Source organism: Hemicordylus capensis, chromosome 1, assembly GCF_027244095.1.
Source record: "Hemicordylus capensis ecotype Gifberg chromosome 1, rHemCap1.1.pri, whole genome shotgun sequence".
In the NCBI taxonomy this organism is placed as follows: domain Eukaryota; kingdom Metazoa; phylum Chordata; class Lepidosauria; order Squamata; family Cordylidae; genus Hemicordylus; species Hemicordylus capensis.
Window position 1 is genome coordinate 183,138,899 of NC_069657.1, and position 26,460 is coordinate 183,165,358.

At 43.3% G+C, this 26,460-nt stretch overlaps 1 long non-coding RNA gene across 2 annotated transcripts in view; it reads left to right on the forward strand.

The window, feature by feature from the left end:
- LOC128339208 (uncharacterized) overlaps window positions 1–26,460 on the forward strand; it is a 225,487-nt gene that overhangs the window by 149,606 nt on the left and 49,421 nt on the right. For both annotated transcript variants that reach the window (XR_008312903.1, XR_008312904.1), the window contains one exon: window positions 24,392–24,462. This is a non-coding gene — a long non-coding RNA (uncharacterized LOC128339208). The remainder of the gene's footprint in view (window positions 1–24,391; window positions 24,463–26,460) is intronic.

Consider the following 26,460-nt stretch of genomic DNA (forward strand, 5'->3'; position numbering starts at 1 on the left):
ACTACAGGTATGATTTGAAAGTATATAATTTTGAATTAAGAGATTTATGTAACAGTATCCCCAACTCACATTTGGCTCCTGTTTCTTCTCTTGTTTAAAAATTTGCATTTCCCTTCACAATGAATTCAAGGCAATGAAAAAAAAACCAAAGATGAACAGGAAAGCAAGGCCTATCAAATATTGGTAACCTATATTAGTCCTGACAAAATGCCAATCACTGCAGCCTGACACATAGCAAGTGCTATGTAATCCATTTATAAAAACCTGTTTAAACTGTCTAATAATAGAGCAATGAAAAATCAATAAGTAACATCACTTTTTGACACAATTCTCAGATGCGAGTACAATTTCTGACTAACTTTTTAAAAAAATATAAAAAACCAATGGATTGACCAATTTACCAAAACTGAAATAACCTTGTCTTGCATTGTGAACTACATACGTGCCAGATTTCAGAGCTCTCTGCCCAGTCATTCCTGAGTTCAGAGTCTTCCACACCCATTTCCCCCATATATAGCTATGGGGATTTCCCCCCTGATATTTATTGGATTTCTGATAGGAAATCCAATACCAATACTGATAACAATGTTTTGAATCCTCAAAAAATCCAATAACAAGTTGTAGGGTCATGCTAAACCTAATTCACATATGCATGTTAACCGCTTAATGACTGCTTTGTCATAAGGTGATTACTTCGATATGTGAGTAATCCATCACAGGTTGAACTTTTATATGACATGATGTCAACTTTGTTAGCCAATAATATTACATGTTCACACACAACCCTTGGCCAGTGTTAGTTGCAGATATAGATTATAGAACTCCTGTTTGGTTTTTAGCAGGCACTGCATGTAAGTGAGACGGTGCTCAAGACTAGAAATGTGTTTACAGCTAAACTCCAGGTTAGGAATAATAAAGATTTTTAAAAGGTCACCATGTCTTCTCTCTTCAATTCCAAGCCCATTTATGCAGGTTCAAAACAGTTTGAAATCTTTCTTTGGGGTGACTGATGCTGACGGATACATAATGTTTTTGGAAGAATATCTACACCAGTGCCAAAACCATAGATCAATGTTTATAGATTGCTAAAATAATTGGTTATAGTCAATTGTTTGAATCTATCTATCTATCTATCTATCTAATTGAATATCTGTTTGTCTGTCTGTTCCCTATACATTATCAGGACCAAACTTTGCACAGTGACTCTCTATGACCCTATGGGTAACATGAGGTACCCGGTAATCCCAACAACCACCTCGTACAGACAGACAGATGGATATACAATGGATATATCCACAAAATGGATATGGGTGCAATATTTTAAAAAATTGCACCATAAGCCTGAGCAACGTCGGGTACTTAAAGCTAGTAGGTAAAGGTAAAGGTAAAGTGTGCCACTGAGTTGATTTAGACTCCTGGCACCCACAGAGCCCTGTGGTTTTCTTTGGTAGAATACAGGAGGGGTTTACCATTGCCTCCTCCTGTGCAGTATGAGATGAGCATCTTCCTATATCGCTGCTGCCCGATATAGTACCAGCGGGCAATGGAACCGGCAACCTTCTGCTTGTTAGTCAAGCATTTCCCTGCTGCAGCACTTAAGGTGGGTACAGATATATAAATATTGGTAATTTTACTTTGCTGTTTGTACTTGCCCTGCATCCAAGACTGAGCTCAGATCCTGGGGGACCTTTCTTAGGGTTGCCTCCCAGCAACCTTCCTAACACAGGTACTGCTGTGCAAGTTTCTTATATGGTAGTTCCATACACACATGTGTGCAGTTTCACATTTAAAAAAACCTTTTCTTGGCTTCCACCCCCCTTTAATTTCCTTAGTGACCTGAGAATGTTGTGGGTGTTCCTGGGAATTGTAGTCTTTTCCAGGACTGCTACAATGGCCACAGCCCCTAATAAGATTACAGTTCCCAGGAGCACTCGTGCCATTTCCAGGGCTTCTGTGTATTTAAAAAACAACAACGGAGAGTGAATCTCTCAGCTGGCAGTCTGCCAGTCTCTTGGCTGTGCCATGCCCATTCTGGGAAGTATCCATTCTGGGAAGAAATCTTAAGGAGTCTGGGGAGTAGTGAGCAGGGAAAGACCAAAGCACAGCTTTGACAGCCAACTTAAAGCTGTCTAATCTGCTTCAATTCAGGCTGAATTCAATTCAGATTTAACCAGGCTGAAATGGACTGAATTGGCTTTGGGTTGAATAGGAACAGAAGGTTGTAGCTTTGCACAGCCCTATGCTCTGGTGGTCCATGCCATTTTCTTTACAGAATTTGCAGAAGATCGTTTCATTTTAAGTATTCCAGCTCTTCACAATTACAAACGTGGTGAAAACAATGCAAGAATAAATCTTGGTTAATGGATCCTCCCCCGCCACCCCCAGAAACATTTATTTAGGGGAAATGCGTCACTTTCTTTAAAATAAATTAATGGATTTCCCCCCTTTTAACACAAATGTAGGGCTTTTAAAATTTACCTTAACTTCCATGGCTTTTACTCCAAGACTTTAATTAATGTCTTTTGAGCCATACCAGACTGGCCTTTTTAGTAAGAATGCTGATACTCAACATATCACCACCTACAAAAGCTGCAAGTTTTCATTCTTTCTTCTAAAACTGAGCTTTCTTGCTATATTTAATGAGTTGTCTTTGGCTATATAAATAAAACGCCTCCGTGGCTATATAAATAAAACGCCTCTGTGTCCAATAAGAAAACAGTTGCCTTTGTTGTTCGAAACTAGGGTTACAGATTGGAACAAGTTTGCAATCATAAATAGAGGAGGACCTCGGTATTCCCAGTTCCGTTCTCAGCTAGTACGGCGGATACCAAAACCGTGACTACTGAGGCATTGGGGAAATTGACATCTGGGGGTTAGATTCCGAAGGACAGGGAAATGGCAAAAAATGGGCAACCCCCACAGAAAGCCAGATAAATTGCCCTAGCGTGGTCTGCGTGTCCCCAGCGTTCCGGCAATGCCTCCTCCAAGTCCCCACTCCACCATTTTTTGGCGGAAAATCACAATTTAAAAGCATTTTTTGTTTGAAAACAAGCCACAAAATGGCTCAGGTGCTCAAAAGGGTGGTGGAAATGACCTCAGAAGTAATTTCCAGCCACCCCAGAACCGCAGATACACAGCTGTAACCCTTACTCCCATTTTTTCTTGTGTATAGTGAAGTCGAGTGACAATTACCCAACCATGGATATGCAAAACTGCAGATACCAGATCCATGAGTAATTAGGTCCTCCTGTACTCGCTGGTTTTTAATAGCAGTGTTTGTTAGGCAGATCACAAGCTAATGATTGTACGATCACTCTGGAGAGAGAAGGCATTACAAGTCTAGTAAGAAAGTAAGAAGTCAGGTATCCTCAATCTGATGGGAGAGAATGGTGAGAGTGTGAGGTGACTCATCATCCTTCCCAGAAAGAGGTGGGAGTGGTCAGTATAATGAAGCAGCAGTTTCCAAATAGGAGAGAGAGAGAGAGAGAGAGTGCTCACATGCAATTCTGTTGCAGATAGAATTTTGCTCTTTTGGAATGGAGGACCTGGGCAGGGTGCTGAAGTTATCCGGCGGGGCAGGCAGGGTTTTTGTCTCTGGAGTCCTCAAATATTTCAACAACATCTAAATGCTCAAGTTGTATATTTGTATATAAATAAAATATGATTAAGACTCCATAAACCTCCAGTGATGTCTTCTCCAAAGGAAGCCAGAATCCAAGTAGTGTGGCAAAACAGGAACTTATCATTTAGGGAAGTGAGGAGCAGGTATGTAAGAATATAGGTAGGTAGGTAGGAAGGAAGGAAGGAAGGAAGGAAGGAAGGAAGGAAGGAAGGAAGGAAGGAAGATAGATTGTGTTCTCAGAGTAGATTATGAACATTTGCAGTATCTTAATATATAGTACTCTGGCTCCAGTATCTGGGACATTGCAGGTGCTGGAATATTGAGTGTAAGGATGTGCAGGAATTCGATTTTGCGATTCGATTCGATCTCAGATTGAATAGCACAATCTCAAATTGAATAATTGATACAGCTGGCACCAGCCAGCTGATTCAATTAATGAATCAATGAATCAATTCAGTTTTACTGTGGAGAGCTGGTCTACCCATTAAACCCAATGGGTAGAGCAGGTCTCATCATAACAAAGTGCAATTTTGAAGACTATTTTTCTTGGGAGAGCTGGTCTACCCATTGGGTTTAATGGGTAGACCAGTCCTCTGAGAAAACCAATTGGTAGACCAGCTCTCCTGTTTTTCCAGGGACAGAATCTACTGCCAGCCACGCTGCCAGCATTGCAGTAACATCATAGGCACAAGTTGTTCTCTCTCACACAATTATGACTCCATCCTTACTTGCAACAGTTGCCACAGCACAGTAGTTTCCTTAGCACAACAAGTTCAAATACAGCAACCTCTTCAGCCACATTTTGTCTGAGTGAGTACACCTTGCAATGCAGAATGCAGACTGCAGAGCCGAGCCGTGAATGAAGCAGAAGTTAGTTCAGGCCAGACACAGAGCTCATCATAGCAATCACCAAGAAATATTACACACAGACACTTAGAGCTGAGCTGCCACTGTCCATTTCTCGCCACAACACCATCTCACAAAAAGACCACCAAATCACAGCTCTAGGAAGGCAGGCAAGCAAGCAGGCACCGAAGTTCTGCCTTTGTCAATCTGAAATCCAGCAAAACCAGATATTTATAGCAGCAAGCAATAGCACAGCATTATACTCAGTGCAGAGAAAAGAAAACCACAAAATCAAACCTCCTTGCCTCTCCTGATGTAAGGAGAGGCACCAAGCACAGCAAGGAGAAAAAGAAAAACCCAAACCTTCCTGGAGAAGAACTTCAGTGGCATGTATCTGTGTGTGCTGCTTGTATGGAGAAAAGTGCTGGTGCTGGCATGGACAGCACCAGGTGCTGGACTGCAAGTGCTGTAGCAAGAGAAAGGTGGAGTCTCAACATGTAGGAAGATCCTGAGGGATCAGGTGTTCAGGTAGGCCCAGCTCAAGCTTCCTCTCCTTAAACATGCATCTCGCCTTTTCACTCCAATGGAAATGGACAGCTATCTCATGTTATTTCTTCACAAGAGCAGCCATGGGAGCAGCAGGGCCTATGTGTGTGGGAGCCCCCTATTGGACCTGGACCTCCTCCTTGCAGCTCGAGGCCAAATTCATCTTGCACAACCAGGTTCAAAGTGTGTGCAACACAGCAGATATGCACAAATTAAGTCCGTGTGGCAGCCCTGGCTATATTAGCTGCCATGGCAGTGACTATGAAGAATCACTGGAAGGTTGGCTCCCCAGAAACCCAAGCATCCACCTTTCTGTCCATGGCTGCTGACAGCTCATCTGTCATGTGTTCTGTGTCCATAGCCTCCATATACAGCACTGCCCACCAGGGATTTGCTGCATGAGAGATGCTAACCATACCAGCAGTGCCAGATGCTTCTTCTCTCTCCTGCCCCTACCTGCATGGTGAGGGACAGGAAGGCAGTATGCAGCCCACTGTGGCTGGTCCACAGATTTGCAGTGAAATGCACACTGGAGGCCAACATGGCCTCCCTGCATGCCTGGTATAGGGAGTGCACCATCCTCCTGCTGAAGGTGGTGCATAAGGGGATCTTGTAGTCTGGAGCAAGCAGCTAGAGCAGCCGATGGAAGCTGGCATTCTCCACCATCTGAAATGGCTGATCATCCATAGTCATCATCTCCCCAATGGCCCAAGTTACGAGATGTAGTTTTGAGAGATCAGACTGCTTGCCCAATGACTGCACCCACTGCTAGGGAGCAGGAGCAGCTGCCTTGCTGCTGCTAGTTGAGGGCACACAAGGCCTATTGCTATCAGCAGGTCCCTCATGCCATCATAGGTGCAACAGCGTCCCCATTATCCCAAGACACTTGGGATCCTTTCCCCTGCTGACCCATTCTCTGCAATGGCTACAGTTAGTGTGTGCAGGGTCACCAAGGCAGAGCTCGAAGTGATCAGACACCATGCTGTCCCCATGCTCGCTGGACTGTGGCTGCTTTGGAGGTGGTGGGTCTGCTGTTTTCTTCTCAGGACACCACCACCACCCTCAGTCCAGGGCTTAGAAGGTCCAGGAACAGAAAGTGTGATGACTTCCTCCTGCTCCTCCTTCGCCTCGGACCTGGGGCTTGCACTGCAAAGGGTGATTGGGATGGATGGCGAGACTGATCTGGCTTGGCTAGCAGCTAAAGCAGTCTGCACCTCTTCCAGAGCTATCACAGGAAGAGCATAACTCCTGCTGCACCAAAACCTTTGGCTGTGCTGCTGGTTCATCTGATTAGGTGAGCTTGTGCTCAGCTGAAAAAGCAGGAGCAGGGTGAATTGGGGGGTAGGCCTCTGTTATTGCCCCCTACCATGACTTGTATCGCCCCTCCTTTTCCCTGGCAATCTGCTCTAAGATCTTCTTCACACCCTCCCAGACATCTTTGGGGTGTTGATTTAAACCTCAACTCTAATTGGGGTGAGGGGAAGGTGGGTATCTAAGAAAGGGGTGTGGGGTTGGGGGTGGTCTATATTTATGCTGTCTGTGTCACACACACAGTTCTATAGCACTGTAGTGCACACACACACACAGAGCAGGCTTTTTGGGGGGGAGCCTTTTTTTGAGGTGGGAGCAAGAGCAAGCAAGCAAGCAACAACAACAACAGGAAAACAAAATGGCAACTTGAATCAGCTTATCAATTCAGTTAGAATCAGTGTTGATCTGATTCTACCTTGTAAAGCGCCATTGAAACCAATGGTGATTCAATGTCGAATCAATCAAATTGATCCGATTTGAATCAAATTGATTCGCCCACGAATCTCTATGCATATCCCTAACTGAGTGTAGGTTTGGGTGATGAGAGCAACAGAGCAGGCGAACAGTTATTCAGAGCTGTCAAAAGGTAAAAGGATTGAAGGATGGTGCAAGGAACAACAATTTGTGCCTCTGCAAAATTCTTGCTAATGTTTATGTTGGTTTATGATCCTTCATCTGTCTGAGGCTTCACATATTTCATACCTTCCTTTGAAGCAATGAGGTCTAGAATCTTGGGCTTTTTTTTAAATGATGAAAGCTATTAATCTTAGGAAGCCAAATCCTGCACTAGAATCTGGAGTTCATAGGTACATCATCATGTTCAGATTCCCTGTCATAACCAAGTAAACTCCATGGGTAACAATAGAAATGAAAATTGGGAGTCCCAATTCTGCTTTTATAATCTCACACTGCATAGGTCATTGGTTCTTTTTGCACCTATAGACCCCCAGATCATCAAGTATTACCCAGGGACTCCCACCCCGTTTATATATTTTTGTAAGGCTCCAGTAAAAATTAGATAAAATGTAAATAGCTAGGATAATTATTTTGAAGAACTTTATTCTGGCTCACAAGGATGCAAATTAAATTCAGAGCAGCAAAGATTTTCCATGGATCACCTGGACTTACTCCATGGCCCCCAGGTTACAAACCTGTGGCATGGTGTGTACAAGGAGACTACTCTTCCTTGGGAGCACAGTGCAGTTTCCCGCTTTACCACTGATCACATTGCCAGTACCAATATCTGCGGCTAAATGCTCTCCATTTTTTGCTTTCCTAGGGAAATTACTATATAGATTCTAAATCCATCTTTCTTGCATTGGTCTTCATTGAAACATCTTGCAAGTAGCTTGTCTGGACAAAAATCCATGTTGTTTGAAAAGCTTAATGTTTTCTGTCCAAGGGCTAGTATTAGTTTCTGAACAAACGTTTCTGAGGGCTCTCCTTCTAGACAACTTACTTTCCACATCTGCATTATAAAGGGATCCAATTTAGCCAAACTAGCACTCCTGTTGTGAGGAAATCAACTTTTCCTCAGCAATGAATATCTGTATTTTGGTTGTTAGGAAATATACTTCAGCTGTGGTGCTGTATGCTGTGGAATATGATTGTATAAGTAGCCACTGGCACCTATTGGCTAGTATCCATGCCTAGCAATCTTTGCCATTCCTTTTCCCCAAATGCCTAGAGAGTTTTAAATGCTTTTCTTAATTTTTCCTTTTTATGTTATCTACTCTCTGTTATATCATTCAACTTGGAAGGCTGATTGTTAGGTGTAAGAACAAAACTTATTGAATCAAGTGCTCTAGCATTTTATGAATTATTTTCTTTTTAAAAGTCATTTTTAGCTTGGGCACTCCCTCCCTGCAGTCCTAGAACAAGTTTGCTTGACCCTTGCACTTGACCACATGCTTGATTGAGCCTTGCCGTTCATGGTTTATTAAATCTAGTAAGGAGGGAATTTTTAGCTGGGTCCAGACTAGCAGGTTCTAAATGCCTCATTGAGAGAGGGAGTGATCCCAGCTTCAATGAAGGAAGCTGCTATTCAACTACTCCTAAAGAAATCCAGTCTGGACCCAGAGGATGTAAACAACTATAAGTCTGTGGCCAATATTCTCTTCCTGGGCAAGCTGCTTCAGTGTGTAGTGGCTGACTAGGAATGCGCACAAAACCAGTTTTGCTGGCTTGGTTTGAATCTGAAACAGATTTGAGGTGACCCAGTCCAGTCAGGTTTTGCGCCCACTGGAACTGGACCCAGTTTGAGTCAGAGTCGATTTGAAATGACTTGGAGCCCTACAGGTAAAGGGGAATCCAGTGAGGGTTCCCCATCATCACAGAGGGGTCAAGAGGGGCTTCCCTGAAGGTAGAGCGGGTGGGAAGGCGGTAATCAACTACTTAAAAGTGCTGCTGGGGGCAGCAGCTGAAGGGGTGAATGCAGGTGTGGGGGCAGCCCCCCCACCTCTGCCTGCCTCCCCCAGAGGAGGCATGGAGGAAAAGGATTATCTAGATCCAATTCAATCAGGCTTCAGACCTGTCTTTGGAACAGAAACTGCTTTAATCGCCCTATGGAGTGACAGAGAGAGAGAGGAGGAGGAGGAGGTGGTGGTGGAGGAGGAGGAGGAGGAGTGCAGCTCTCTTAATTCTCTTGGACCTCTCAGTGGCCTTTGAGACCATAGACCATGGTATCCTTTTGGATATGCTGGCTGAGTTGGGTGTGGGAGGCACTGCTTGGAGATGGTTCCACTTCTACCTCGAGACCCATTTCCAAAAGGTGGTGCTGGGGGATTACTTCTCAACCCATTGGCAGTTGTGCTTTGGGGTTCTGCAGGATTCCATTCTTTCCCTATGCTGTTTGTCATCTAAGTGAAACTGCTGGGTCATCCGGAGATTTGGCCTGAAGTGTCATCAGTATGTGGGTGACACTCAGTTGTATCTCTCTTTTTCTTCAGACACAGGTGAGGTGGTGACTGTCCTGAATCAGTGCCTGGATGCAGTAAGGGACTGGATCAGAGTAAACCAGCTGAGACTCAATCCAGACAAGATAGAAGTACTGCTGATCATTGGTTCCTCTGCCTGTGTGAAAGATGTTCAGCCTGTTCTAGATGGGGTTGCACTCCCCCTGAAGGACCAGGTTGTCAGTCTGGGGGATGCTTTTCGACCCAGCACTGTTGCTAGAGGCTCAAGTATGGCTTGGAGCACCTTTTAACAACTTCAGCTGATATGCCAACTGCGACCATACCTGATAGAGATAGCTTGGCCACAGTTATCATGCTCTGGTAACCTCTTGCTTAGATTACTGCAATGCATTGTATGTGGGACAGCCTTTGAAAATGGTCTGGAAACTGCAGTTGGTTTAAAATAGGGCTGAAATATTATTAACTGGGACTGGATGTTTTGATCATATTATGCCAGTGCTTCATCGGCTGCATTGGCTCCCAGTCCACTTCTGGACCAATTCAAAATGCTGTTTTTAACCTTTAAAGTCCTAAATGGTTTTGGGCCAGGTTACCTGAGAGAGCACCTTGCCCCATATGTCCGGACCCAGACCTTAAGATCTTCTTCGGAGGCCCTGCTACGATTACCCTGCCAAAGGAGGAGAGGTGGGTGGCTACTAGGGAGAGGGCCATTCTGGTGGTCACACCCTGTTTATGGAATAGGCACCCCAGTGAGCTTCACCTGGCTTCATCTCTTTGTTCTTTTAGATGCCAGGTAAAGACCTTTTTGTTCACTCGGGCCTTTTAAAATTTGATTTCTAAATTTGATTTTTAAAACTGATTTTTAAAAAGTTTCAAATTGTTTTGTAATGCATTTTGTATTTCCCCCCCCCCATTTTTTTGTCTGTTGTGATTTAATGTGTTATGTGTTTTTATTTGATGTTTTAATGCTGTGTTGTGAGCTGCCCAGAGAACAATTTGTTATGGGGTGGCTAACAAATAATTGTTGTTGTTGTTGTTACATACATCTGGCGAGCAGTTGATATCGCCACAGCACAGGTGCTTCCTATAGTAGAGTGATCCTCAGCCCCATCAGTCCATCTTGTGGGAATAGGAGAGGTATCACCTGGGTTCATGCTATTCTAGTATCCTTATAAGCACTTGCTGTTCATTGTTGTCTGGAAAGGCCTGATTCAAATTCTGATACAAATGAGAAGTTCATAAGAAAATGATGCACTCCCAAGAAAAACAAATATTTATCTTTTGTGAGCATTCTTCTTAGAACTTATAGGTATAGTTTTCAGTAGTATTTTTTTGTATAGTTATGTTTTTAGCAGTGCCCTGATTGAATCTAAGAAGACAATTGAATGGGCGCTCATCTTGGTGACCTCAGAGTTTCTGTTGTACTTTAGCAACAGCTTGAAAGTTTACATACTCTTTTCACCTACAAAGGTTGTTCAAATAAAAGGTTTCACATTTTTAAAAATTGCTTTTACTGGTATTGGTTGCTTGGAAGAAAAAAGGTCTGCTGTTGAACCTGGGCTTTTTATTAAAACAGGTAACACTTTGACACATCTAGTTTATAAAATTCTATGGAATTGGAACACACATTCAAAAGGCTTTTTAAAATCCACAGCTTTGTGGCAGGGACAAAATAAACTTGTGGATACCGCTGTTGTCTCCCTTCTAGAGAAAATGAAGTATTTCACAAGGCTGACCTCTTGAATACTCCAAATAGCAAATATATACCAAATGCCTGACCTCAGAGTTCACAGCAATTAAGGTCACACACATTTCTACTTATGAATGGGGAGATACTCCTCCTATGCCTTACAGTGAAAAGAAAAAATTCTTTTTAAAATTATTTTTTAAAAAACCAGTAAATCCTACAAACTTGGGGCTGCCTGGGGGGCAGTTGAGGCCAGACCTGCCATGCCCCCAGGCCCACTTTGGGGTGCCCTGGCACCCCCTCAAAGGGGGAATGGGGCTGCCTCAAATCCCCATTATTCCCTATGGAGGAATGCAAAAATTGGAAAAATCTTCAAAAATACATTAATAAACACAGAAGTGTCTGATTGCTTTGGGGTTCAGTGGGTGGTTGGCAGCCCTGGGTGCCTACCACCCACCCTGGTTTTGTGCACCTAGGTGCTCTACATAGGGAGAAATGGGGTGGTTCGAGTCCCCATTATACCCTACGTAGAACCTTTTAGAACCGGTTTGAATTGGGTTCTAATTTGAACCAAACTGGGGGGGGGGGTTTGAGCAAAACCAAAACCAAACCTACCCACCCTGGTTCAAAGCTGGTTCAAATTCTAACCAAACAGGCCAAGCCGGTTTTGTGCACATCCCTAGTGTTAAGATGCCCTCTTGCTGCCTTCCCCATGGTCACTATTAGAAGTATTTCTAAAGTGGCACCCCCATTTGCTTGTAAAGGGGAACCTCAAACTGCTGAACTAGTTCTGAACTGGTTCCATTAGAACTGGGGTTGATTCGGTTTAAACTTGGACCAGCACCCCTAGAATAGAATAGAATAGAATAGAATAGAATAGAATAGAATAGAATAGAATAGAATAGAATAGAATAGAATCAGTCCTGCACATCCCTAGTTGCCTGCAAGCAGTTTGCTGATTATTTCACTTGCATCTTAGAAGTGTTAATTGTTTTATTTGTCTCTATTTATCACCTCCTTAAGGAGGAGGCGTGTAATAATCTTGTTGGTCCAACAATGGCCTTGAGCAAGTCTGAATGAGGCAAGTCTTAAAGAGTTTATTGAGTATATGTTTGCATAACACCCTTCAATATTGTATTTTTTTTAACATGGACTGGTCTTGAATGTGAAGTTTCTTGTAAAAACAGTTCTTTTTTCATAATTTTCTCTTGCCATATATTTAAGAGGAGTTTAATACATTTTAGAGAAGTGAAAGATGACCCAAGAAAACAGTACTTCCAGTGACTGTTGCTGGTGTGTATCTTATGTTTCTTTTAGAATGTGAGCCCTTTGGGGACAGGGAGCCATCTTATTTGTTATTTCTCTTTGTAAACCGCCCTGAGCCATTTTTGGAAGGGCGGTATAGAAATCGAATAATAATAATAATAATAATAATAATAATAATAATAATAATAATAATAATAATAAATATCAAATAGGGCATATGTCTGATCTCGAATAGCAATATATGCAAGCCAGCTGGCATATTTGCTTCATAACCATGTTGTACACACCAAGGACATTCAAATATGACAGGATGAAATCACACATGGCTTCAGGAGCTATGAAGGCCCTTCCCCTATGCATGTGTATACACACACACACACACACACACACACACACACTTCATTGCATGCTTCACAACTGAAGTCATGCACTGTTAAGGGAGGTGGGTTCATCAGGGGAAATTTTCTCCAGCTTGGAGACACAGTAACAGGGAAGACATGAAAAAATATCAAGGATGAGAGGACCTCTGAGCACATGCAAATACCTCTTAGCAGAAGCAGCAGTTTGTATACCCTCGTGTGCCCCAGGCCCCACAACAAGAGGCCCCTCATTATGCCATTAGGTAAAGTAAAAGTGTGCCATCAAGTCAATTCCTACTCCAGGCGCCCACAGAGCCCTATGATTTTCTTTGGTAGAATACAGGAGGGGTTTACCATTGCCTCCTCTTGCGCAGTATGAGATGATGCCTTTCAGCATCTTCCTATATTGCTGCTGCCCAATATAGTACCAGCAGGGATTTGAACTGGCAACCTTCTGCTTGTTAGTCAAGCATTTCCCCGCTATTCCAGAAGGGTGGTTCAAATAACCAAGTCACCACTAGACTGGCTGGCGGCACTTCTCTCAATGAACTTAATGTGCGCAGGGTATCATGCAGACGAAGGTGCTCTCTCAGGTAATCTGGTCCTAAGCCATTTAGGGCTTTAAAGGTAATTACCAGCACTTGGTATTTTGACCGGAAACCTATTGGCAGCCCATGCTGTTGTTTTAAAACAGGCATAATTTGGTCTCTCCAAGAAACCCCGGAGACCAATCTAGCTGCTGCATTTTGAACTGACTGAAGTTTCCAAACTACAGACAAAGGCAGCCCCATGTAGAGCGCATGGCAGTAATCAAGCTTAGAGGTTACCAGAGTGCACCACAGTTCTGAGATCATTATCTTCAAGGATGCACACAGTTATTGTATCAACTGAAGTTGCTAGAAAGCCCTCCTGGCCATAGCCTAAACCTGAGAAACCAGAGTGAGGCCTGGGTCCAGAAACACTCCCAAGCTACATACCTATTCCTTCAGGGGAATGAGCCCCATCCAGAACAGGAAGATCTATCACATCCCTCAGAGTATGACCTCTTGCTATGAGTGCCTCTGTCTTGTTTGGATTCAGTTTCAATTTATTATCTCTCGTCCAGTCCATCATTGCCTGTAGGCAGGCATTTAGCTGGCTTATGCCATTTCCTAATGATGATGTCATGGAGAAATTGATTTGGGTGTCATCAGCATATTGATAACACCCTGCTCCAAATCTGATAATCTCACTCAGCGGTTTCATGTAGATGTTAAAAAGCATGAAAGATATAGGATGGAGCCCTGAGGGATACCACACAATAGCTCTCATTTTAGAGAGCAACTATGTCCTAGTGATACCATCTGGAATCTACTGAAGAGGAACGGAGCCACTGCAAGGCAGTATCACCTATTCCAAAATCCCCCAGATGATCCAGAAATATTGAAAGCTACAGAAAGGTCCAAAAGAACCAACAGTCACACTGCATCTGTCCATTCCTTATATTCCTTGGTAAAGATCATACATTAGGCTGACCAAGGCTGTCACCACCACATAGCCCTCCCTAAAGACAGTTTGAAATGATAATCAATGAGGCAATTCTCACGATCAGTGTCCATGGATTGTGGGAACCACCAGGCTCGCAGGTTTCCCAAAACCTCCAGTTTTGCAGGTTTTTGCTGCAAAAACCCAGGCTCACAGGTTTTCCCCAAAACCCATTTCCCCCAAAGCGGGTCACCCACTTACCTACCCCTCCCCTTAGCCCAGGTTAGTGGAACGAGTGCTCCGCTAACCCGAGTTTTGTGGTCATGTATTGCCACGGTGCAGCTCCGTGTTGCGACAACATAAGGAGACCCCCAGCCGGGAGGCTGCAAGCAGCCTCCCGGGCTTGGAGGTCTTTCCAGCCTCCTGAAACTTCTGGGGCTGCGCGGCCCCCAATCCCCGCAGCTCCCGCTGGCTCTGTGACAGAGCCAGCAGTTGTGTGGGTGGTTGATCTAGCTGCCCAGGGCTGCAGCAGTGCTCATCTGTGGCTGAGCCTGCTCTGCCCACAAACCTCAATTTGGCAAGTCTCACCGATCATGAGACTCGACTCAATATCTTCCAAAACTATGGAGAGGAGAGCTGGTCTTGTGGTAGCAAGCATGACTTGTCCCCTTAGCTAAGCAGGGTCTGCCCTGGTTGCATATGAATGGGAGACTTGATATGTGAGCACTGCAAGATATCCCCCTCAGGGGATGAAGCCGCTCTGGGAAGAGCAGAAGGTTCCAAGTTCCCTCCCTGGCTTCTCCAAGATAGGGCTGAGAGAGATTCCTGCCTGCAACCTTAGAGAAGCTGCTGCCAGTCTGTGAAGACAATCAGGGGCAGAGCCACCATTGGGCGAATGGGTTCAAAGAACCCAGGCTGCCACCAATCTGATGTCAGATGCAGGGGCGTTATTTCGGTTCCAAACGGGGCTGCACTGCCCCATTTGGAGCCAGAAACGGCCCGTGCAGCATTGGCAGGGTGGCCGGAGTGACTCTCCCTGCCTTAAAGGCAGAGAGAACCGCTCCTGGTCTCACTGCCAACACAATGGGGCTGATGGATCTCCCTCCCAAACAGGGTCCGTGGCCCTGTTTAGGAGAGAGGTCGGCCCGCACTGCATTGGCAGTGTGGGCCGATCTCCCTTCCAAACGGGGCCACGTGGCCTCATATGGGATGGAGACCACGTCCTCCATGTCTGACATCAGACACCGGGGTGTGGCTATCCAGACCCCTGCATCTGATATCAAACGCACGGGGCAGGGCCAGGTGGCCACACTGACGGCCACACACAGGCTGCCACCAGCCTCCCTACACTCCTGAAGGCAATACTGAGCTAGATAGACCAATGGTCTGACTCAGTATATGGCAGCTTCCTATGTTCCTACAGTACCTTTAGTTGATCAACCACCACTCTCTCAATTACGTTGCCCACCCAAGGGAGGTTGGAGACTGGCCTATGCTTATAATCACCAACGGCTTAAATAGAGGTCTCTCAATTGCCTCCTTCAAACATGGAGGCATCCTGCCCTCCCTCAGTGAAGAATTTATGATGTCAGCTGTTATGATGTAACAGTCTCCCTGCTAGATGTTATAAACCATGTTGAGCATGGATCCAAAGGACAAATGGTAGGCCAAAGAGCTCCAGGGAGATTGTCCATATTCCCAGGAGTCACAAAATGAAACTGATCCATTCTAACTGAACCAGAGGAGTTACTGGACACCTCTGCAATTGACCCTGCCATAACCAGGGAATCTACATCAACTCAAATGCAAGAGATTTTATCTGCAAAACAGTTGTTAAAAGCATCACAGCGGGCTGATGAAAAATCCAAATCTAAGTTCAGAGAGATCACCCACTTCTAAATGTAGATCATTGGCCCTGATAACAAACAAAGATTGTTAACTGGAGGCTACCAGCATTCATGAATGCAGGGGTTCACAAGCTGTGGCACTCCTGATGCTGCTGAACCAAAACTTCCATCACCCCCAGCCACAATAAATCGTAGCTGGGGATGATGGGAGTTGTAATTCAGCAACATCTGGAGTACCACTGCTTGGAACCTCTGCATCAATCTGTGGAAGGGCAGACTCAGTGCCCTTACCAGTGCTGCTGATGTCACGGCCCTTGCTCATACAGGGAGCTCATAGCCAGCCTCTTAGCAACCATGGCTGATATGATGAAGAAAATGTACTCAAAGGACAAGTTAAGCATAATGGCAATTCTTTTAGTTATTTTCCTCATCATGTTAGCCTGTGTATCTGTCTGCACAGTGCTGAGCTAACAGCCCCCGTTCTTTTGCCACTGCCTCATGCCACTGTATCGTAAGGGTACCGTGTCCTTCCCCCTACACAGCAGTGTTCAGCAGTGGGCTCTCTTCCAGCAAATTACCTCACAAGCTTCACATTGACCACATCACATAGGCAACCAGTCTTGGTTCCCAATCCTGGCCAGAGACCTGACTTTTACAGGGCCATTTACGAAGATGTTGTAATCATACAGCAGCCTGCATGATATAACAGTGACCAACATATTCCAAAATAAACAGAAAAGTTCACAGAACAAATCCTTTCAATGCTGTCTACCAGCAGTCTGGTAATGACATGTTTCTGCCAACATCAGAACAAAGGGAAACCCATGCAGTCAAACGCACAGTGATTTTTTCGGTTCTTGGAGCTGTCAGTGTGAACAACCCAATTAAAATCTCAGGCTAGGTTTCATTAAGTTTTCAATAGTTATTCAAAACTTAATGTAAAATATGATAAGCTGTCTGGACCTCATGTAAATGCTAATTGTCAGATTTAGGGGAAATCCAGCCGTTCTTCTATTGGTCAGCTAGCAATAATTACTGTTGGTGCAAAGTCCTCTTCACTGAAATTCGAGCCTTATTGAATAATCCTCATTAGCCTTCTTCTCCCTGTATTTTCAAACTCATTTGCAAAGCATTTTCACTTATTCATTTATATATTCATTTACACTGAAATCTTGTTTCCTTTTGAATTCTGATATTTTAAATTTACAATTGATATCTCTGCCTTGCTCTGAAATATATACAGGGCAGAACAAGTGACTGAGATTGAGTCATTATCTAGATTCGCAGTGTGTTCCCAGGGTGGTTTTATACAGAGACAGACTAACTGTTTTGCTAAGCACTAAATGGAGGAGGGCCCTTCAATTGTGTAATTAACTGAGGACATAATATAGTGGAATGGGTTTGCCTATTCTACTCTCTGTGCTGGATTCCTTACAATACTCACAGCTCAGAACATGGTGGGCGTGTCCCTTATTGCATCATAAGAGGTTCATTGACATGGTCCCAGATGAGAGGAATTTGTGTTCATGGTTTGAGGTATCTGTGCTGCAAAAATGGTATGGGAGAGATGACCAGGGGTCATCCCATGGAATTGATTGCCAGGAATTTAGGACGAGCAAATGGAGGCACTTTTTTACACAATGCATAATCAGCTTGTGGAATTCTCTGCCACAAGATGTGGTGACAGCCAACAACAGCTATTAGTCGGAGGGCTATAGGCCACCTCCAGCCTGCCTCTGAGTACCAGTTGCAAGGGAGTAACAGCAGGAGAGAGGGCATGCCCTCAACTCCTGCCTGTCGGCTTCTAGCAGCATCTGGTGGGCCACTTTGTGAAACAGGATGCTGGACTAGATGGGCCTTGGGCCTGATCCAGCAGGGCTGTTCTTACGTACTTATGTTCTTATGAGAGCATGTTTATGCTGCATTTAGGTTCTAGGAGGCAAAAGACAATGAAGATCACCAATTGCTGTTCACCATGGGTCACCCAGATCACTTATCTTCTTGACACTGGTCTGTTGTGCTACCCTGCAATTTCCAGCAAATTTACTATTGTCTCTAAATATGTGTCATGTAATGGCACTTGTTCTGGAGGTTTTTTCAGTCAGCAGGCTTTACTAAGGGATTACCATGAGGCTTTACTGCGGGTTTGGGACATAACGTATACTCTGATGCAAAAACCCTGGACATAAACCGGGCTAGGTTCAAATACGGAGGGAAAACCACAAATTGTGTGTGAAGGGCTCTCTGAAATATCGCACAGACTTTGAGCTAAAGCTGGCCAATATGTGAATGCACACCCACCCTCCCAAACTATAGTCGTGGTAAAGTTGTCATCTGAAAAAACTCCTGGTCCCTGGAGCATGAATTTCCCCCTTGGTGGCTAGGAAGGTGATTGGAATTTTAATGTGAGGAATCTAAAGTGCGTTTAATATTTTTTTATGTTCAAGCTTTTCTAATGCTACTGTATTCAGAATGTAACATCAATGTAACTCTCTGTATCTTCATATTTGATACTCCATTGGACATTACAATATATCAGGCTGGTGACTTCAGCAAGCAATTAAGGCCACAGGAACCAAATCCTGCCTCATTATACATCTTGTCTACTCACTTACACGTGAACACATTTAATGTTTCTTCAGTTGGTTCAGATTTGCATAGCATAGCTGAGCAGAAAATATGATATTCAGTGCTGATCAGTTTGAAAGCAAGACTTCATAGTTGTTTTTAGAGGGGGCAAGGTAACAGTGTTTGTTTTGTAAGTGATGTGTGAAAAGATCCCAAAATTGCTATTTCAGATTGATCATGTAACACTAATTTCAAAAGATTACTCTCTAGAAACATAGCAAATGTAGTTCTAAAATTATTTGTCAGAAAGTCAGTTTTGGAAACAAAGAGCTCCTAATGAATACAAAATGTTGTCATTCATAGCTTGAAAGAAAATATGAAGATGGTGCACTTGTCTGACATGGAGCAGGTCCAACATTGACCAGATGCTTAGTAGCAGATGGCTCACATTAATTTTCTTGCCTCTTCCAAATCTGAGAGAGATGCTTAGCATTGATATGAGATGCTCCTGAATTTACTCAAGCAGGTGTTCTTATTAGTGGTATTGGAAAGATCTACCACATTGATCGGCTTGGGATCAGGCTCAGGTGGGAAATGGGAAATTTTGAAATATGTAAGAACCTCTAGTGAATGATATGGCCAGGATTCCTGCCTGTTTATCCACATAAATGCTCCCACAGTGCTAAAGATTACCAAGCTCGAGGAATATTATTGGAGCCCTTCGAATCTCTAGGTTGACCAAACCTTGTGTTCTAAAGGAGTTCTTCCTTGCAGGAGGCCATGCACTATAATGGGTTGGATCCTAATTATCAGTGTGGTATTGCTCCATTTTTGGAAGCTCCTTCTGGGACTGAAGGAGAGTTGTGCTCATGCAAGAGGTCCTTGTGTGAGAGCAACTCTCTTTCTGTTCCTGGAAGTCACTTCCCACAATGAAGCAATGCTCCATTGAAAGCTAGGATCCAGCCCAATGCTTTTAGCATCCAGTTTCTCACATCTGCCTGCACTGGTTCAAGCTTCTGCCCTGTCTCCTGCTGTCTTTGACATTTCAATCCAGATGTGTACATCTAACACCTATTTACTGTATTGGCCCCCAGCTCTGTTTCTCATTACTTCTGCTTCTTTAGACAGAAGTCATCCAAGAACCATCTGTCCTATGTGTGTGGTATTGACACACATATCCAAAGTAAAAACAAACCTCTGTGTCTGACTCTGCAGAGATTCTGCCTACTGAATTATCCACTCCAAGTCACTTTGGAATGGCCCAAAGAAGCTCAGTAGGGCTGAAATAACAAATATCACTGCCATATAAAGGCATTGAGCAGCTTCACCTTCCACATGCATTTGGAATGGTAAAAAGTCTGCCCCTGGGTTGTTGGTTTTTTTTTTTTTTCCCCATCTGGACCAATGTTACTAGTTAGTGTATAAAGGAAATAATCTGGACCAAAGAATTACACAATGAATTACTTCATAGTAAATAATTTAGAAAACAAGATCCTAACATAGATAACAGATAGGAATCCATATTAGAAAACACTAGATAGAAGAAATGTCCCCAAAGTTTCATTATGGTCTTTGTCATTTTCTTACCTACCCTGGAAGGCATGACTTATGGGGTAACACAAACGTTTAAATTGCACCAAGCAGCAACAAGCCAGCTTCTCTCCAAGATTAATGTCGTTCAACTGCTGCTTTCCTTTTCAATTGTATTTTGCACTCACAAAAAAGTAAATTATATTTACATATTTTTCCTAGGCAATATATGCTGCAAACCTTCTGATATAAATCAAATCCTTTCAGAGCAACACAGACAAGATCAGGTCTAATGCTCCAATATCAATCTTGTATTCCCTTCTGAGCGTATTGTTCTATAATGTCTCAGAGAAGCCTGATGCAGAATTCCACACTTATTTTGCTGCCTTAGATCATTTAACCCACTTGTGTTGGGTCTCAGAGAAAGGCATTCATTAAAGACAAAGCTCTTTCCTTGCTCATCAGTCTAGCAGCCAGAAAAGTGCAGAATACTCAGATGGGCCATCTCACATTGTGCCTCAAAGGATTTGGTTGTCTGATTTTTCCTGGAACTGATTTCGAGGTCAGACAGCAGGGCCTCCGAGACAGGGAACTTAACTTGATGTTAGGACATCCAATTCTCTTCCCACTTATTTTCACTCACAGAGCTGTTTACAGCATTAAACAACAAAAGTTGAGCTCAGGAGTTTTACAGTCTCTTTAAAGACCAATGATATTTTGGTCGTGCCTCAATGGTGTCAGACTGAAGACTGATATTTATGGGTGAAATTGGCTCACATGGCTCACACTGGAACAGGCAATCACAAAATGAAAATGCTCATTACTTAGAAGCAGGTTTTATAATAGTAATACATGTCTTTAATTAGGATGTGTCAGGTACTGCTGGCCAATTTGCTTATAATTCACTGCCAAGTTTAAATGCATACTAGTTTGTTGTGTTGAGGGGTCTTTAAACTGCAACAGTTGCCGCTGGACCACCCACATTTTCTGGGAATATAAATTAGCATCATCTAAGGGCCAAACTACACATTGGGCTGGTCATAGGGAGCCACAGTTAAATCTTGGTTCCAAGTGACATCTCTATATTTGGGAGTGTGTGCTCTCCGCTCCCCACTCGCCTGCTCCTACACAGATCTCAATAATTCTGCTTCTAACTGTGGTTAGAAACAAACCAAGATTGGTTGTGACATCTGACTGATCTTGGTTTATTTTTAAAATGTTGGTTAGAATAAACCAAGATTGATCAGCTGGGATGTTAGAATCCTGGGAAACTCATAGAGGTAGCGGAGTATGTACTCCCAAGATTTTGAGATGTTGTGCAGAACCCAGAATTAACTATGGCTTTGCGTGACATCTGAAATGGCCAATTATGGTTGACTTCAATGAACTCAACAACTAGAACTCCCCACTTAATGTTCTTCTTGTAAAAGCAGCCATAATTGGCCCTGATTTATACTGGAACATGATAGGAACAGGGTCTGACTATTTCTCCCCACACCAGTGACTTAAATTCCCCTGAAGCTGAAGGAGGACTTTCAGGCACCGTTTTGTGTCAGTAAATTGAAGCTTTTTTTGTTGGGGCAGGGAGTGGATTTGGCATGTGGAGGAAGGGTTGGATCTTTCCTTTCCCATGCCATGGCTCTGGTCCAAACTGAAGCCCTTACAGCTGCTTTACAAGAAGAAAATTACACTAGGGTTTCCATTTCTGCAGTCACGCACAATTTGGCCCTGAGGTATGGATGTGCACAAAACTGGTTTGCCCAGTTCAGTTCGAATTTGAATCAGGTTCAAACCAGGAAGGGGTGGTTCGGTTTTGGTTTTGCTCGAACCTCCCCCTGGTTCAGTTCGAATTCGAACCATTTTGAACCAGTTAGACATCGGTTCAGACATCCAAAAATTGGTAGGATGATAGCTGGCACCCAGGGGTACCTGCCACCCAAACCCCAAAGCAATCGGACACTCGTACGATTTTTTTATGAATTTTTGAAAATTATTTTTATTTTTTTCTCATAGGGTATAAAAGTACCCAAACCAGCCCATATCCCCTATTGTGACACACCTAGGGGCACACAAGTGGGGTGGGTGGTAGAAAACCAGGGGTTCCTACTATCCACAAAGTTCCAAGGCAATTGGACACTCCTCTGATTATTGGTGAATTTTTTAAAAATTTTGGAACTCCTCATAGAGAATAATGAGGATTGCAGCAAATGTATAGCTTCACGTCAGGGAGAAAGGGGTGTCCTAGAGTGGAGTGTGGTGGGTGGTAGTTCCCAAGGTGGGCAAGGAAGCTATCAGAATTATTTTAAAGGAATTGGGCAAAAGGCTGATTTTTAAGTGATTTTTGAAGTTTACACAACTTTAAGGTTTTTCTCCATAAAGAAGCATGGAGGTGTCAGCAAATGCATAGCTTCACATCGAGGGGAAAGGGGTGTCCAAGAGCAGAGTGTGGTGGGTGGAAGTACCCAAGGGGGGCCAGGTAGCTATCAGAATTATTTGAAAGGAATTGGGTAAAGGGCTGATTTTTAAGTGATTTTTGAAGTTTATGTGTCTTTAAGGTTAGCAGATGAGAGTGGATTCATGGTTTGTCATTGAAAATCTTATATGCTACCAAAGAATCTACACTCAGAACACTTCAGAAACAACAAAACCCAGTACCCCATGGGTTAGCAACCCATGGAGGTGGTTGGCACCCTTGCTCTGGGCCACCACAGCACCCCCCAAGTGCAGTTATGGGGCTGCTGAAACCTCCATTCTTCCCTATGTAGAAAAACCTTAAAGCCACTTGTGGAGTGCTGGGGTGGCCCATAGTGAGTGGTGGTCTAGTGCAAAGAGGGTACCAACCACCCCCATGGGTTGCTAACCCATGGGGTACTGGGTTTTGTTGTTTCTGAAGTGTTCTGAGTGTAGATTCTTTGGTAGCATATAAGATTTTCAATGACAAACCATGAATCCACATTTGCTGCAATCCTGATTATTCCCTATGAGGAATTCAAAAACAATTTTAAAATTCACCAATAATCAGAGGAATGTCCAATTGCCTTGGAGATTTGTGGGTGGTAGGCACCCCTGTCTGTCTACCACCCACCCCACTTTTGTGCCCCTAGGTGCTCCACAATAGGGGATATGGGCTGGTTCTGGTCCCATTATATTCTATGAGAAAAATAATTGGAAATATTTCAAATATTCATAAAAAATTGTAGTACTGTCCGATTGCTTCAGGGTTTGGGTGGTTGTTGGAACCCATGGGTGCTCCACAATAAAGTATAATGTCCTGGTTTGAGTCCCATTATACCCTATGAGAAAAAAATAAAAACAATTTTCAAAAATTCATAAAAAATCGTATGAGTGTCTGATTGCTTTGGGGTTTGGGTGGCAGGAACCCCTGGGTGCCAGCTACCATCCTACCAATTTTTGGATATCTGAACCCGTTAAAACCAGTTTGAACCAGTTTGAATCAAACCACCCCCATTTCGGTTCGAATTCAAACCTGCAGCTCGAACCTGATGGCTGGTTCGGTTCAAATTCAAACCTTCAAACCACTCTAGTTTGAATTTGAACTGGTTCGAATTTGAACCGGTTTGCACATCCCTTCCCTGAGTATGTGAGTATGTGACTTTAGTCTGTTCTGCTGTTTCATAAATACTTCAACTGTGCAACAGGGGTTTTTTTGCATATGAAAAAATTACATACCCTTACAGGACAAGTACAAATATTATTTGTGGGCCACTTCAGCTAATATCCTGTTATCATCTTGTGCAATTAAGAAGGGGTAAATACTAAGAGAGCGCCCATTGGCATCTTTCCCAAATGTTCTGATGTCTTCTTGGCACATTCCTTTGTCATATGGAGGATCATCCAAACCGTCACTGTACATATGATCCAAATATTAGTTGATACCAATATTAGTTGAAACTATTAGTTGAAACTAGTATCTGGGTTGCATGAAGAGAAGCAGTTCAGATGAACTACCCCCACCCCATGTGATAAAGGAATGTGCTGGGAGGACATTAGAATGTCTGGGAAAGATGTCAGGATGGCTGGGGTTGTGGTGGTGATGGCTCTCACAGTGTTTCTCCCTTCCTAATCTCATGGGCTGGTTTGGCGGGTGGGAAAATTTAATCCAAACCAGCTCACTGTGAGGAAATTTAATCCAAACGGGCTCACAATCTAATTCCTATGATGGAGGAGGACCCATAACTCCCATTTATCACACACCTAATTTAACATGTGAGGTGAGTGCTCCATGCAGAGCCCTACCTGTATGGAAGCAAGTGCTCTCTTCAGATGCAAGGTTGTCTCCTGAGTACTCAAAGCATTCAAATCATCTGAACAGGATTAAAATCACCTGGGTTTAATGTGCTCATTGGGATGTAGAAGGGGAAGATTTTACTGTAGTTGTGAGATCACCATGCATGGCTTTGTTCTTACAGGGTGAAGGCAGAAGGTAGATGTAACACTTTTAGAACACTGGTGCCATTTGGAAGCACCATTGCAATGATCTGTAAGTATGATAAACCAGTTCTGCAAGCTTGCCAATACAGTTCAATATAAATCAGGGAAAACTTCTATATAAAGTGTGCTGATTGGCTAGTGCCCATATGGTAACCAACACATCTCTCCCCAGTTCCTAGAATAGTTCTGCAACTGCTTTTAAAATTATTGTGTTCTTTAATTAATTAATTAATACATATGTGAAGGATGAATGAATAAATGAAGGCCAAACTACATGTTATGCTGAAGCAATGTGACTAGAACTTTTAATAACATTTTCTTGTAAAAACTACCATGGGGGATAGTTTCCTTCTTTGCTGTGACCCAGATCCAAATTGCACTCCTAATGGCCCCTTTCACAGGAAGAAAACAATATTGGGAGCTCCAAGCATGGAGCTCCAGCATAATAAGTAGTTTGGCTCTAAAATGTACATGTGCCACAAATTCTTTCAGTTGACTGGTATGTATACTGGTATGCCTTGCAATGCACCTGTTATGCAAAGTGCACTGCCAGGCTCATACTGAAGGTGAAGAACATCCTGTAATTACTGTGATTTCTCTTGACATACTACACTTGACTTCAGCCAGAGAGTTCATGTTAATATCATACATATTCTGCAGAACTACTCCTTCCCTCCAGTGGTGTAGCAAAATAACAGCATGCTGCCTTTTCCACACTTAAACAATTCAGCTGGATGCCATCCATAAGTAAGGTGCTTCCTTACTTGCTCCGGAGTCTTAATTTGGCACATCTTGTAATGTAGGCTCTATAACAAGCTTATCCATCAACAGGTCACTGTGGCAGTGCATCAGTCGTTGCCTAGGAGAATTGCTTTAATAAGAATGCAGCTGAAGGCAGTCGACTTGAAATCCAGTGTTATTAAAGGAATACTGGTGGCCCAGGCTTCAAGTAAATACATTTTGTTTGGCCAAATGATTAACAGAACTAAAATATAAATTCCAAATAAAATCCATACAGATACATACAGGGGCATAGCAAGGTTGGAGTGGGCCCAGAGGCAAGATTTTAAAATGCACCCCTACTCACTGAAGCTCAGCTCATGAAGTAGAGAAATCTTAAATGAGGCTGAATAGTGGTAACAAAAAGCATAGGGTTATATATATGATTAATAATATATATATAAATAGTGTGTGTGTGTATATACCCCTGCTAACTGGGCAAAGAGGCACCTTTTACCGTGGTGATTCTCTTTATTTAGCAGGGGGAGAGTAACTGGACCTATCCACCCCCAGCACAGTACTTTCAGTGACTGTTGCTGGTGTCTATCTTATGTTTCTTTTTAGAATGTGAGCCCTTTGGGGACAGGGATCCATCTTATTTGTTTGTTATTTCTCTGTGTAAACCGCCCTGAGCCATTTTTGGAAGGGCGGTATAGAAATCGGATTATTATTATTTATTATAATATGTAGATAGATACATAGATAGATAGATAGATAGATAGATCCTATGTGACACAATAGAACATCATCCTAAATTATTTTTTTAAAGGTTTTGTAAATTGTGGATGATGCAAGTCGTTTAATGTTCCTAGAGAAAGACATGCTGTTCTGGTAGCTCCAGGTCTTAACACTCACATCAATTTCGGAGGATGAATACTACTGAAGGAAGCCCGGGCGAGTGCGTGGCTAGGGGAGTCAGTCATGTGCCTTGACTCTGGGGTCCCCCACAAGGCAGTGGGCCCCCAGACAACTGTCTCCCCTTGCCCTATTAGTTATGCCCCTGACTACACATTGACACGAAGCATGATTAAATAATCAGGATATCAGTGATCAAAACATATTCCATAGTCATTAAAAACATCTATTACCAAACAAACATGAGTGTACAAATTTCACTGCAAGGGTGAACAAAGCTACCTTTCCATTCTCTTATCATTGGCTAACAGAAATACAAAGCTCTGTTGATTTGACCCCAAAAGAGTTATGTCAAGAAGCTGCACTTTCTAGAAGCGTCTTATTTCCTTGCAAACCAGGCAACTCAAAAAGT